This window comes from Hemicordylus capensis, chromosome 1 (genome assembly GCF_027244095.1).
Source record: "Hemicordylus capensis ecotype Gifberg chromosome 1, rHemCap1.1.pri, whole genome shotgun sequence".
In the NCBI taxonomy this organism is placed as follows: domain Eukaryota; kingdom Metazoa; phylum Chordata; class Lepidosauria; order Squamata; family Cordylidae; genus Hemicordylus; species Hemicordylus capensis.
This window is the reverse complement of record NC_069657.1, coordinates 442850261-442863301: the sequence shown is the minus strand read 5'-3', so window position 1 is coordinate 442863301 and position 13041 is coordinate 442850261. Positions and strand designations below refer to the sequence as shown.

Below are 13041 nucleotides of genomic sequence, written 5' to 3'. Positions count from 1 at the left end.
TTGCAGCTGGGCTTGGTTTTGACAAGTGCTACACAGTTTGGGACCACGATGGCTGCTTTAGAGTGCCCCACGACAAGAGATGCAGGTGATGGATTGGCAGGCATTACAGGACTGGATGGTGAGCAACTCTCAGTTAAGGATTTACACTGGCTGGGACATTTTATTTTTTTTAAAAAGTGAAAAACAGTGTTTAGCAGGGGCGTAACTACCATTAGGCAAGGGGAGGCAGTCGTCTTGGGGCCCCACTGCCTCGAGGGCCCATCACATAACTCCCCACCCGCCCATATTGCACCCCCTATGAATTATGTTGAGTCTCTTGGAGATCAGCAGGAGCAGAGAGTAAAAAAACTAGATTCAATGTGAACTAGATTTTCACCATATTCATAATGGGGATGTGAGTGCACTATATATTGTGAAATGTGTTTGTGTGTGTATATCAGCGAGGGGCCCATTTTAAAATCTTGTCTCTGGGCCCCCTCCAACCTTGCTACGCCCCTGGTGTTTAGCCATGGTGTCAACTATTTTGGGGTGGTCTGCTTTATCGGAATCTGTGTCCGGGGGCACTTGACAGACTAATTTGATCCCAGCACCCTCTCGTAGGGCGGAACACCATCTTTTTCTTTGTCCCCAGACTCCAGTCCAGACAGGCACTCAGTTCTGTTGGGGGAACACATTTACTCTGATAGACGCTCTAGGAAGCGGCGTCATGGGAGGAGGCCTAGCCCATCTTCTTTGTCTGAAGGTTGAGACCCAAGATAAGAAAAAAGCAATGCCGGTGGGGCATGGGGACTCAAGGAGGCCTTTTCAAGGAGGAGGCAGTTTTTAGAGTTCCTTTCGCCCATACAGGTCATTCAGTCGTCCCAACACTTTGGGTTTCCGTGAGGTGTTCAGAGACCGAGACTTATGAGGGAATCAGTACAAACAGACCTGGCGTTAGCCCTGGAATGCCAGGACCAGAAGTCCTAGCAAGGGCAGAGCAGGAACCTTCGCCAGGCCTCAGGACTGGAGTAACCGTAAGCAATGACTCTCCTCCAGTGGGGGGCAGACTACGGGCATTTGCCCGGACATGAGGGCACACGATCTTGGACCATTGGGTACTCCGAACAGTTTCCCAAGGGTACTGTATAGATTTTTCCACAGCTCCCCCCAACTTCTTTTTCGAAACGCCAATATCAAAAAGCAATTCCAAGAGGGAATTGATGGAAGTGGCCATAGATCATCTTCTGAACATCCATGCCATAGAACTGGTCCCCATGATGGAGACACCGGAAGGTGTTTTCCCCCTGTTATCCCCCCCCCCCCGAAGAAGGACGACTCCTGGAGAGCGGTACTGGATTTAAAGCGGCTGAGTCGGTATGTGCAGAAACAAACATTCAAAATGGAATTCCTCAGGACCATAAAATCTGTGGTGCTCCCAGGGGATTGGTTGGCCTCACTCGATTTGTCAGAGGCCTATCTGCACGTTCCGATCCACCCGTTTTTTCACCGCTGCCTGCGGTTTTAGTACAATCACAGGTTCTACCAGTAGAGGGCCCTTCTGTTCGGCCTGTCATCAGCTCCTCAGGTATTCACAAAACTGATGGTGGCTGTCATCACCCACATCAGACAGGAAGGGATTCATTCATATCCCTATCTGGATGATGTATTGATCTGGTCAGGCTCGGCTTCTCAAGCGGAGCAGAACATCAAGCTCACAGCCCAGGTCATGGAGGACCATGGTTTTATCATCAACGAGGTCAAGAGCCATCTCATTCCATTGCAAGTCTTGTTACATCTGGGGGTGCTATTCAATACCAAGGCGGCAACAGTGAGCCTCCCAAGGGAGAGATGGGAGAAGATCTTTTTGGCAATAAGACCGTATCTATACAGGAGGAAAGCCCCACTGATGCAGTTGGCACGTATCCTGGGTCTAATAAGAACATAGGAAGCTGCCATATACTGAATCAGACCATTGGTCTGTCTAGCTCAGTATTGTCTTCACAGACTGGCAGTGGCTCCTCCAAGGTTGCAGGCAGGAATCTCTCTCAGCCCTATCTTGGAGAAGCCAGGGAGGGAACTTGAAACCTTCTGCTCTTCCCAGAGTGGCTCCATCATCCCCTAAGAGGAATATCTTGCAGTGCTCACATCTCTAGTCTCCCATTCAAATGCAACCAGGGCAAACCCTGCTTAGCTAAGGGGACAAGTCATGCTTGCTACCACAAGACCAGCTCTCTTGCCTGCCTGGATTGCATACCTTGGGCGAGGTGGCATTCCAGATCTCTTCAGTGGCTGTTACTACCTCACCAGGAGGCAATTATGGAAAGGAGAAACTTATGGATCAAGACTCCCCCAAAAGTCAGGCATTCCTTCCTTTGGTGGATGTCATCAGCCACAAGGGCGGGATTGCCATTGGAAACCCCTGAGCACATCATTGTAACAACAGGTGCGGGTCTTCTCGGCTGGGTGGTGGGGGTACACTGTTCTTATTACCATGTCCAAGGGAGATGGGAACAGAAGGAGCTAGACCACAACATAAATTGGCTGGAGCTGAAGGCTGTTCACCTGGCTCTTCTGAGCTTCCAGAACATCTTGAAGGGGCAACATGTCTTAATGCAGACAGACAATGTTACGGCGAAGGCCCACGTAAATCATCAAGGGGGTACAAGGTCAAGGGCCTTGATGCAGGAATCGGACCTACTTTTTCTATGGGCGGAAAACCACTTGAAGTCAGTAATGGCGGAACACCTATCGGGCGAATCTACAGGCAGACTGGCTAAGTCGTCAGTTCCTGGGACCAGCAGAGTGGTTGTTACATCCGGAGGTGTTTGAACAAATAATGCAGAGGTGGGGTCTGCCCATAGTAAATTCCAGGCATCAATGTCATCAAGCGGAGCAGGTGGACGCCTTGGTGTCAAGGTGGTTGCAAGGTCTGCTTTATGCCTTTCCTCCGCTGACAATACTGAATTTGGTCCTCAGGAAAGTGGTATTCGAGAAGGCCAAAGTAGTCCTGATGGCCAAGGAGACCATGGTTTTCAGACCTGATAACGCTCTCTATTCAGCAACCTTGGCCTCTTCCTTGGAGAAAAGACTTGCTGACTCAAGGTCGTGTCTTGCATTCAGACCCGGAGTGGCTACGCCTTCACATGTGGAGGTTGAGCGCCGGGCGTTGGGGAACAAAGGTTATTCCCAAAAGATCTAGGATATGATTCTGGTGTCCAGACAACCATCCATAGGATGCATTTACCAGGTTACTTGGGCAGCTTTCTGTGCCTGGGCAAGGAAGAATGAAGTCAAGCTGTTGACGGCAGGAGTGCCAGCAGTCTTTAATTTTTTACAAGCAGGAGTAGAAAAAGGTTTACGGCCCAGTACGTTGAGATGACGGACTTTGGTGTTGGCTTCCGTCTTGAGCATCTCCAACTGGGACTCGCATGGTTCACATAATTTGAATCCTGATATTCGTCGTTTTTTAAAGGGGGTCGTCAATTTAAGTCCTCCTCCCATTCATAGGTTTCCCTCATGGGATTTAAACAAGGTTTTGAATGCCCTTACTAGGGCGCATTTTGAGCCACTGCGTAAGGTCTCATTGTTGTTTAAACTCCTTTTTCTCATTGCAGTTACATCGGCGAGGCGAGTCTCAGAACTAGCAGCCCTATCGGTTCAGGATGACCTATGTGTATTCCAAAAGGAATTGGTAGTTATGAAGTTAGATCCTACGTTTTTACCAAATGTTAACAATTATTTCCACAGGGTCCAAGAGATCGTTTTGCCCTCTTTTTGCCCTAATCCTCAGCACCCTAAGGAATGGGCTTGGCACACCTTAGGTGTTCGGATGGTTCTCCGAGTCTATATCATAAGAACAGCCCTGCTGGATTAGGCCCAAGGCCCATCTAGTCCAGCATCCTGTTTCGCACAGTGGCCCACCAGATGCCGCTGGAAGCCACAGGCAGGAGTTGAGGGCGTGCCCTCTCTCCTGCTGTTACTCCCCCACAACTGGTACTCAGAGGCATCCTGCCTTTGAGGCTGGAGGTGGCCTGTAGCCCTCCTACTAGTAGCCATTGATAGACCTCTCCTCCATGAAGTTATCCAAACCCCTCTTAAAGCCATCCAGGTTGTTGTCTGTCACCACATCTTGTGGCAGAGAATTCCACAAGTTGATTATGCGTTATGTGAAAAAATACTTCCATTTGTTGGTCCTAGATTTCCTGGCAATCAATTTCATGGGATGACCCCTGGTTCTAGTGTTATATGAGGTGGAGAAGAATTTCTCTCTAACCACTTTCTCCACACCATGCATTATTTTATAGACCTCTTTCATGTCCCCTCACAGTTGTCTTTTTTCTAAACTAAATAGCCCCAGGTGTTGTAGCCTTGCCTCATAAGAAAAGTGCTCTACGCCCCTGATCATCTTGGTTGCCCTCTTCTTCACCTTTTCCAGTTCTACAGTGTCCTTTTTTAGATGTGGTGACCAGAATTGTACACAGTACTCCAGATGTGGCTGCACCATAGTTTTGTATAAGGCATTATAATGCCCTTCAAGCGTACTAAGGATTTCAAAAAATCTGATTCCTTGTTTGTTGCTTTCCAGTCCTCTAATTTGGGATCTAAGGTGATGAAAGATTCCCTGGCCAGGTGCTACAATCGCTCTGGCCTATGAATCCTTAAGTCTGGCTGTGCCCCTAAGCATTAAAGCTCACTCAACCAGGAGTGCCTCTGCGTCCTCTGCCTTCTCAGCTAGAGTACCCCGGGAGGAAATCTGTAAAGTAGCCACTTGGTCATCTACGTCTCCTTTTGTGAAGCACTATAAAATTCCATCATTTTATGATTCTCAAGCGGCAATTGGTCGCACAGTTTTACAGAGTAGTATAAGCATCCGCTCTCTGCCCCGTTTAGAAGCTTGGGTACGTCCTATCATGTGATGGATGCCCTCCCCATACCTTGGAAAAAGAAACATTGGTAGACTTACCATGAAGGGTTCTTTTTCTGGTATGGGGAGGCCATCTGGCCCACCCGTGGATGCGTGGGTTTGGAATATGGGGTGGTGGAACAACTCCCATGGGGAAACAGTTTATGGCATCCCTGCCTTTTTTCTACTTACTACCTTCTTCTGAACTATGCCTACTATCTGCTTACCTACTACTTTTTTCTGCCCTGTGTTTGTCCTCAAGCAATTCCTAACTACGCTCTACAGTACCAGAACTGGGGCAGAGAAGGCAGAGCAGAAGGAGTAGAGGACATGCTAAATTTTCATTGGCCCTGTCTTGGAGCATGCAGATCTTGACAACCCATCACGTGATGGATGCCCTACTCATACCAGAAAAAACCCTTCACGGTAGCAATGTTTCTACTTCACATGGCTGTCCCAGCCTGAAAACAGGCTCCGGGGTTGAGCACTGTTGAATCCTTGCACAAACTAGACTCACTGGTAAATTTCCAACTCTGCCTGAAGTCATTCCTGCAGATTTCCCTTCCTCAGTAATTTTCTCTAGGAATACTTTCAGTAGTCACTTGGAGATGGCTGCCAGATCCTGCAGACTCCAGGACGGTCCTGGAGAGCTGGCAACTATTGCAAACCTATGCACACCCTTACATAGTGTTGGAGCTTATTTCCAAATATTGATTGATTGATTAAGTGCCGTCAAGTCAGTGTCGACTCTTAGCAACCACATAGATAGGTTCTCTCCAGGATCAGTCTGATCTATGATCGTAACAAAGTTTATCTATCTATCCAGGATGATCTGTCTTCAACTTGGCCTTTACGGTCTCTCAGTGCTGCATTCATTGCTGTTGTAATCGAGTCCATCCACCTTGCTGCTGGTCGTTCTCTTCTTCTCTTTCCTTCAACTTTTCCCATGGACTTCTCAAGAGAGCTGGGTCTTGGCATTATGTGTCTGAAATATGATAGTTTGAGCCTGGTCATTTGTGCCTCTAGTGAAAATTCTGGATTGATTTGTTCTAGGATCCAATTGTTTGTTTTCCTGGCTGTCCATGGTATCCTCAAAAGTCTTCTCCAGCATCAAAGTTCAAAAGCGTCAATGTTTTTTCTATCCTGCTTCTTCAAAGTCCAGCTTTCGCATCTGTAGAGTGTCACAGGAAAAGCCATTGTCTGAACCATACTAATCTTTGTAGGTATAGACACGTCATGGCATCTAAATATCTTTTCCAAGGCATTCATTGCAACCCTACCAAGCGCTAGTCTGCAACATATTTCTTGACTGTCTGCTGGAGAATGTAGGACCGTCTTTATGTATTGGTTATGATAAAGTGATTTAAAGCCTGACCTTTATTTATTAACTGTCTTAAGCTAAACTGATGCTTTGAAAATTACTTGCCAGTTGAAAATAACTCAATCTAGTGATACTAAAACTGAGGTTGATCTATAGTTTCTCCCTGCCCCCTTCAGATTCTGTTCATTAGTGTGGGTTTGCGTAAGAGAACTTCCCAGTGGATTGGGCCCTAAATGTTTTAAGATTCTCTTGGAATTCTGTGTGTTTGCCTTTGAGAGTATGTCGGGAAGGATTTGATAAACTATTAAGAACAACAGACTGTTTTAATGTAGGACACTAACTGCGAATTGAATAAATTTGCATTAATTCTAAGGCAAAATGGACATTAAGTTGAATGGTCTTAATTGTGCATTCATACTTATTTGGCATTAGGTGACTGTTGACTATGAAATCCATGGCATTTCAACAGCTTAATGACTACAGCTGCTCTAGAAGGACAAACGTGTTTTATTTAATAAACCAATTATTTAAGCAATCTCATCTGCAACTAAAATGAGATGTAAGACTCATCCTGTTAAAACACTTCTGCCTGCATGGAGTTACAAACATATGGGGGAAATGCAAATTAATAGATTAAGCCGATAAATTAGTACAAAATATGATTATTTACACGGAGGGCTTTTAAATCAACAGTTCATGAGTGACTCACTAGGAAATCATAGTAGGGTTCCAGATTGTGCATATATTTTGGAAGAGGCATTCCTGTGTCTTAGGAGGCATCATCTGATAAGTAGTATTCCCTCCTGGTGTGAGAGAAGGTGTGTGTTCCTTCCTTCCTTCCTTCCTTCCTTCCTTTGCTTTTGCCAAAGGCCATTATGACTGGGATGATGGGAATTGTAGTCCAAAACCATCTAGGGACCCAAGGTTGGGAACCCCTGAAATAATCTTATTTCAGTGGTTCCCAACCAGGGTACACAAACCCCTGGGACTACTTTTTAAGGCTTGTAAGGAATATCTGGAGCCCTCTCACCTCCCTGCCTAGTGCTTAGGACATGGCTGTGCTGCCTTGTGATCAGAGGACTTGGCTGTTACAGCCACTGGTTTAACATCCAGATTAAGTCACTCGTGAGTAGTACTATTGGAATTATTTGTGCCCTGTTCATTTCAGTGGAAGAACTCGTGAGTAACTTAGTCTGGATGTCGGTCAGCCAGTAACTGTAATAGTCTGTCTCATGACTGTAACATTTAAATGTGTGTGCATGTGAGTACACACACACACACGTACACACACACAATATCACACAATCATTATGAGGTACCTGATCTGAAATTTTAAGATTTTAACTTGTTTAAAAAGATTGAAACTGCCAGTCTGATTGATCAATTTAACATAGCAGCCCTGGATAGGACAGCTAACCATGTGTATGAGTCCTGAGAGCACTGTTCTCTCTAAGGCGTGCTCACACTCACAAGTTCTTGGATGTCCGCTCAGTTCATTTTAGATCCCGCTCAGGGTTGAATCAGGAAAGGCCCATTCTGGATGCAGGTGCTCACACACTGCCTTGATACTGCCGCCCAGAACAGAACTCATTCTGCACAGAGATTTAAAAATATATATATATTAGAGGAACCACTGCCGGAGAGGAGTTGGTGTGTACAGGAGTCCTGCAGAAATCCCTGCCTATGCAAAACCGTGGCAGCTTTTAACTTGGATATGTAAATGGTACACACTCAGGGCTATACACAGTTGCACTGCATTCTCCTAAATCTCTGCAGAAGGAAAATCACGTAATGCTGTGTGTCTGTTAAGGAGGGCATTTGTCAAAAGCAGCATTAACTTGCATGTCAGCAGTCAGCATATGTCGGCAGAGCACACTGATTGTCCCTGTTTCTCCTCCTGCCTCCCTGCTTATATTATAAGCTGCAATCTTATTACAGATGGCTGGATCTTGTCAATGAAATTCTTTCTGGCACACACATGACATCAGTAGCATAGATTAGAAGAAATTCTAGGCGGAAGCAGAGGTCTTTTAATAGCCTTTGAAAACCCTTAATCTTCTCCCCTCTCCCTACTTTAATGCTGCCTAGAAACTCCAGGGATAATCTGAAATGACATAGTGCAAGAAAAGTGCTTTTTAGCCTAGGGAGAGAAGAGCAGGGGAATGAATTCTCTTGGGAGGGCCCTAGTCTCAAGGCAAAAGAAGCAGCAGATTTCTGCAAATTACAGTTTCTTTCCAGGCAAGCAATAAAAAATTAGCACTTAGACTGTGTTGTGTCAAAAAAAAAAAACACAACCCAAAAACAAGCCTGTGTGTGTTAAAACTTTAATTTTATGAATATGTTTTTCTTTCTTTTTAACTGTTACAAATTATTTCTTGGCCTTTAACAAGTAAACAAAAATAACATCAAACCATCCAAAGATCAAAACAAGAACAACAGAATAAAGATGCTTTGGGTTCTACGAAGGGGAACTGAGAATAAAGTACAAGAGGAACATAAACAACATTGTTGTTTCCCTTTCTTAGGTCCCCCCCCCGCAAACAAATAAGCTATCTCTTCGTGATTGCTGTAAATTTCCTGTGCACTCCTTTTTATGCTTTAATACTGTGCCATGATTGCCCTTTAGAGTTCACATATCGGCCGATGCTACCAATCCCCAAGTGCTGGTTCCAGAACGACAGCTCAGGATTTCTTCCTAGCTTTATATGCCCGGTTCCAGATGTTAGTGAAGAAATCAATACAAGAATAAAGCTCCGCATTCTTCTGGCCTGCACCACATAGTTGTATATTACACACTTTACCCACAGATGATGATGATGATGATGATGATGATGATGATGATTTACATTTATCCTGCTCTTCCTCCAAGGAGCCCAGAGCAGTGTGCTACATACTTGAGTTTCTCTTTCACAACACCCCTGTGAAGTAGGTTAGGCTGAGAGAGAAGTGACTGGCTCAGAGTCACCCAGCTAGTATCATGGCTGAATGGGGATTTGAACTCGGGTCGTACATGATCTGGATGCAGGGGCCCCCTGCTTTGCTTAAACCCACAAATGAATCTTTTCCTAGAATGAGTGAGTAAATATGTGTGTTTAAAAAAATCTAACACATTTATATACCACCCAAAACGCACATATTCCCTTCGACAAGTCAACATCAGTGGTCCAGTTTCACATACACCCCGGTTTGGCAAATGAGTACAAAATTCAGAGCATCCTTAGTCACAGCATTTCATTGTTGTGGAATGCCCTCACTAAGGAGGTCTACCTGCCTGGTCCCGTAACTGTATAGCTTCAATTTTATGGTGAAGAACTGACTCTTTAGGAGGGCCATTGGGGGCATTAGATCACCCAGTTGCTGGTGAATCGACTGCTATATTCCTTACATTTCCTGTTGTTTTCATGGGTTTTTTTGTGGTTTTGATCAGTTATAATTTTTGTTAATTCATTATTCACTTGTTAATACTTTAAAATATTTTTTCTTAGCTATTTTGGATCACTTTTATGAAAGATGGAATATATATATATTGTATACACACATGTATGTATAGAGAGAGAGTGCGCAATATATAAATACTGGGAAACTGAGCATGTTCTGCCCTTAATACATCTGCTTTTTGCCCCCAGTTTTCCAGGTTTCTTGACATGATTAAAAACAAAAAGTACCATTTCCTTTCCTTTACAGAAATATATTGGGCAATTTCTAACTGAGTCATGACTAAGTCTCATTGAAATTAACGGTTTTTGTTAAATAGTTTAACTTACATAGTTTAAGTTAAAAACTTTCCCCCTTGATTTCAGTGGTGCTTTGTGATGACAAACTAGCCTGCATATTGCCCTGTCTCTTTTCTCCACTCAACGTTTAGAACAGCAGCAGGAAATCTGATGAACATTTAAAGCCCAGCTGTTAGTTCATCTAACCCACTATTACCTAGTAGTAAAATATTATTACTATAGCCAGGGGCGTAGCTAGGAGAGAGGGGGCCCGTGTTCACCCCTCTCCCTGGTAGCCCCTCGGAGTGAGGGAGATATTTATTTATTTAACGTATTTTTATACCATCCAAAACCTGCGTGTCTGGGCAGTTTACAACAAAGTTAAAACAGAAAAAGTAAAACATTACTTAAAAGAAAGTTTAAAATGTTACAACAATTTAAAATTTTTAAAACATTTAAAAACAGCATTAAAACAATATTTAATTAAAAGCCTGGATGAACAGATGCATCTTTAAAGACTTTTAAAAAGCTGTCAGAGATGGGGAGGCTCTTATTTCAGTAAGGAGTGCATTCCAAAGCTTCGGGGCAGCAGCAAAGAAGGCCTGTCCCCAAGTAGCCACCAGATGAGCTGGTGGCAACTGCTGATGGACCTCTTCTGATGATGTCAATGGGCGGTGGGGTTAATGACGAAGAAGTTGTTCTCTTAAATACCCAGGGCCCAAGCCGTTTAGGGCTTTGTAGGTTATAACCAAAACCTTGTATTTTGCCTGGAAACCTATCGGCAGCCAGCTGGCTCCTTCAATATGGGAGTAATATGGTCTCTCCGAGATGACCCAGAGACCAACCTGGCCACTGCATTCTGGACCAACTGTAGTTTCCAGACTACATACAAGGGCAGCCTCACATAGAGCACATTGCAGTAATCCAGTCTGTAGGTTACCAGCAGATTTACCACTGTTCTGAGGTCATTTATCTCAAGAAACTGATGCAGCTGGCGTATCAGCCGTAGCTGTTAGAAGGCACTTCTGGCTACCACCTCAGCCTGGAACACCAGGGAGAGGCTTGGATCCAGAAGCACCCCCAGACTGTGTACCTGTTCCTTCTGGGGAAGAGTGACCCCATCCAGAACAGGCAGATCAAAATTCAGTCTGTTTGTTATCCCTCATCCAGCCCATCACCGACTCCAGGCAGGCATTTAGGGAGGATATACCCTCTCCTGATGATGCTGACATGGAGAAATAGATTTGGGTGTCATCAGCATATTGATAGCACCCTGCACCAAAACTCCTGATGATCTCTCCCAGCGGTTTCATATAGATGTTAAACAACATTGGAGACAATATGGAGCCCTGAGGCACAGTATAATATATAATGAAGATATATAATGAGATAATGAAGAAAATAGAGAGGGGTGGAGCTGGGGGTTCTGGGTTCTTTGAAACCCCTGCTAACGTGGCAAAGAGGCACTTTTTAGTATGGTGATTCTCTTTATTTAGCAGCGGGAGAGTAACTGGCCCTATCCACCCCCAGCTCAGTACCTCCAGTGACTGTTGCTGGTATCTATCTTATGTTTCTTTTTAGATTGTGAGCCCTTTGGGGACAGGGATCCCTCTTATTTATTTATTTATTTATTATTCCTCTGTGTAAACTACCCTGAGCCATTTTTGGAAGGGCGGTATATAAATCGAGGAATGAATGAATGAACCCATCTGCTGAATTATAGCCACACCCCTGACTATACCGTAGCACTGTGTGTGTACATGGACACTTTATGAAGAATGGACCAGGTCCCTGCCCCAATACGCTGGCAGTCTAAAATATGACAGCAAGGATAAACAGGAAGGAAATGTCATTATTGTAGTTACAGGGGGTAATTCTGCAGAATCTCAGATACAGAACTCTTTCTCACCCTTGCTACTAAAGGATCTCTTGATTTGGAGCTGGCAAAAATTGAACCAGTGGCATTCGGCATCATTGAGTTATAGCCCCTCCCTTCACTGGAGGTTAAATGAGGGCAAGCAGAGGGCTTCGGTTGCTGCTACTGCTCATGCCCGGAATGAATACGGCGCATACTCGGTAGTGCTACATGACATGCTGCTTCTATTTCCCCCGCTCTGGATCACTTCACCAGCGCTTTTCGCTTCGGAGAAACAGGTAGCCTGAAGCAGAGTAATAGCGGCGGCAATAAAACTATACACAGACAGGTATGCGAGAAGGCAGATGGTGGCAAGGCCTCCCTATTGACCTGTATGACTAGGCGGCTGTTGCACGGCTCCTAGCAGTGGAGGATGCGCATGTGTGTGGAGAGCAAGCTGCGAACGGTGGGCGGGAAGGTGGGCAATGAGCGCATGAGTGCCACCTAGAGACACGTCTTTATAAGACAGGCATGCTCGCCCTCACTAGCATGATTGACTTGACTTGACATGATTATATGTTTAGAGTGACTGGGAGCAATTAACTCCTAGCCACTCTAGGAGGGTGGATCTTTTCTTTCCTCTCCCCCCTGCATGATGAGCTGGACCACCAGGACAGGGGGAGTGCACTGCCCAGAGCCCCAATGCGTTGGCTCATGTTGACAGTGTTGGTCCACCCCCCTCTACAGAGGTACACCTAGGTAATTTTGGAGCCTGGATCTAAAGGCTTTTGGAGGCCCTGCCACACACCGTGTTTTTAATGTGACCACACCACCTGGGACAAACTAAAAAGGATTTGGGGGCCCCCAGCGTGTGTGGAGGTCCTGGACTTCGCCTCTGGGCCAGACACTTCTCTCTCAGCCTAACCTACCTCACAAGGTTGTTGTGAGGAGAAACATAGCCATGTACTCTGGGCTCCTTGGAGGAAGAGTGGGATAGAAATGCAAAAATATATAAATAAAAGGGGACACATTGCCTGAGCACCCATCTTCTAATCCTAGCTGAACAACAACACAAAGAAGTTAAAACAATGTGCTTATTTCTGTTTAAGAAGATTGTAGTATGCAAGAAAGAGCTCCCCTCCTCTCCTTTTCTACCTTGCTGCTTCTATTCCTGTTTTTACTCCTGGACGCATTTAGGAGTATTTGATGTTAGGAGTCAACCCACAAAAAGAGTTTACATACTCGGATCCTTTGTAAACTCCAGACGTGT

The 13041-nt window shown here is 45.0% G+C and overlaps 1 protein-coding gene across 10 annotated transcripts in view; it reads left to right on the top strand.

Annotated features, from left to right (window-relative positions):
- The window catches only part of MTIF2 (mitochondrial translational initiation factor 2), a 42071-nt gene that overhangs the window by 3743 nt on the left and 25287 nt on the right, over positions 1-13041 (top strand). For 2 of the 10 annotated variants that reach the window (XM_053246068.1, XM_053246049.1), the window contains exon 2: positions 3594-3670. The exons of 7 other annotated variants lie outside the window; for them this stretch is intronic. The gene's annotated coding sequence lies outside the window, so the exon portion shown is untranslated. Of the gene's footprint in view, positions 1-3593; positions 3671-13041 lie in introns of those variants that run through there. One more of the 10 variants, XM_053246105.1, reaches the window with a different exon arrangement.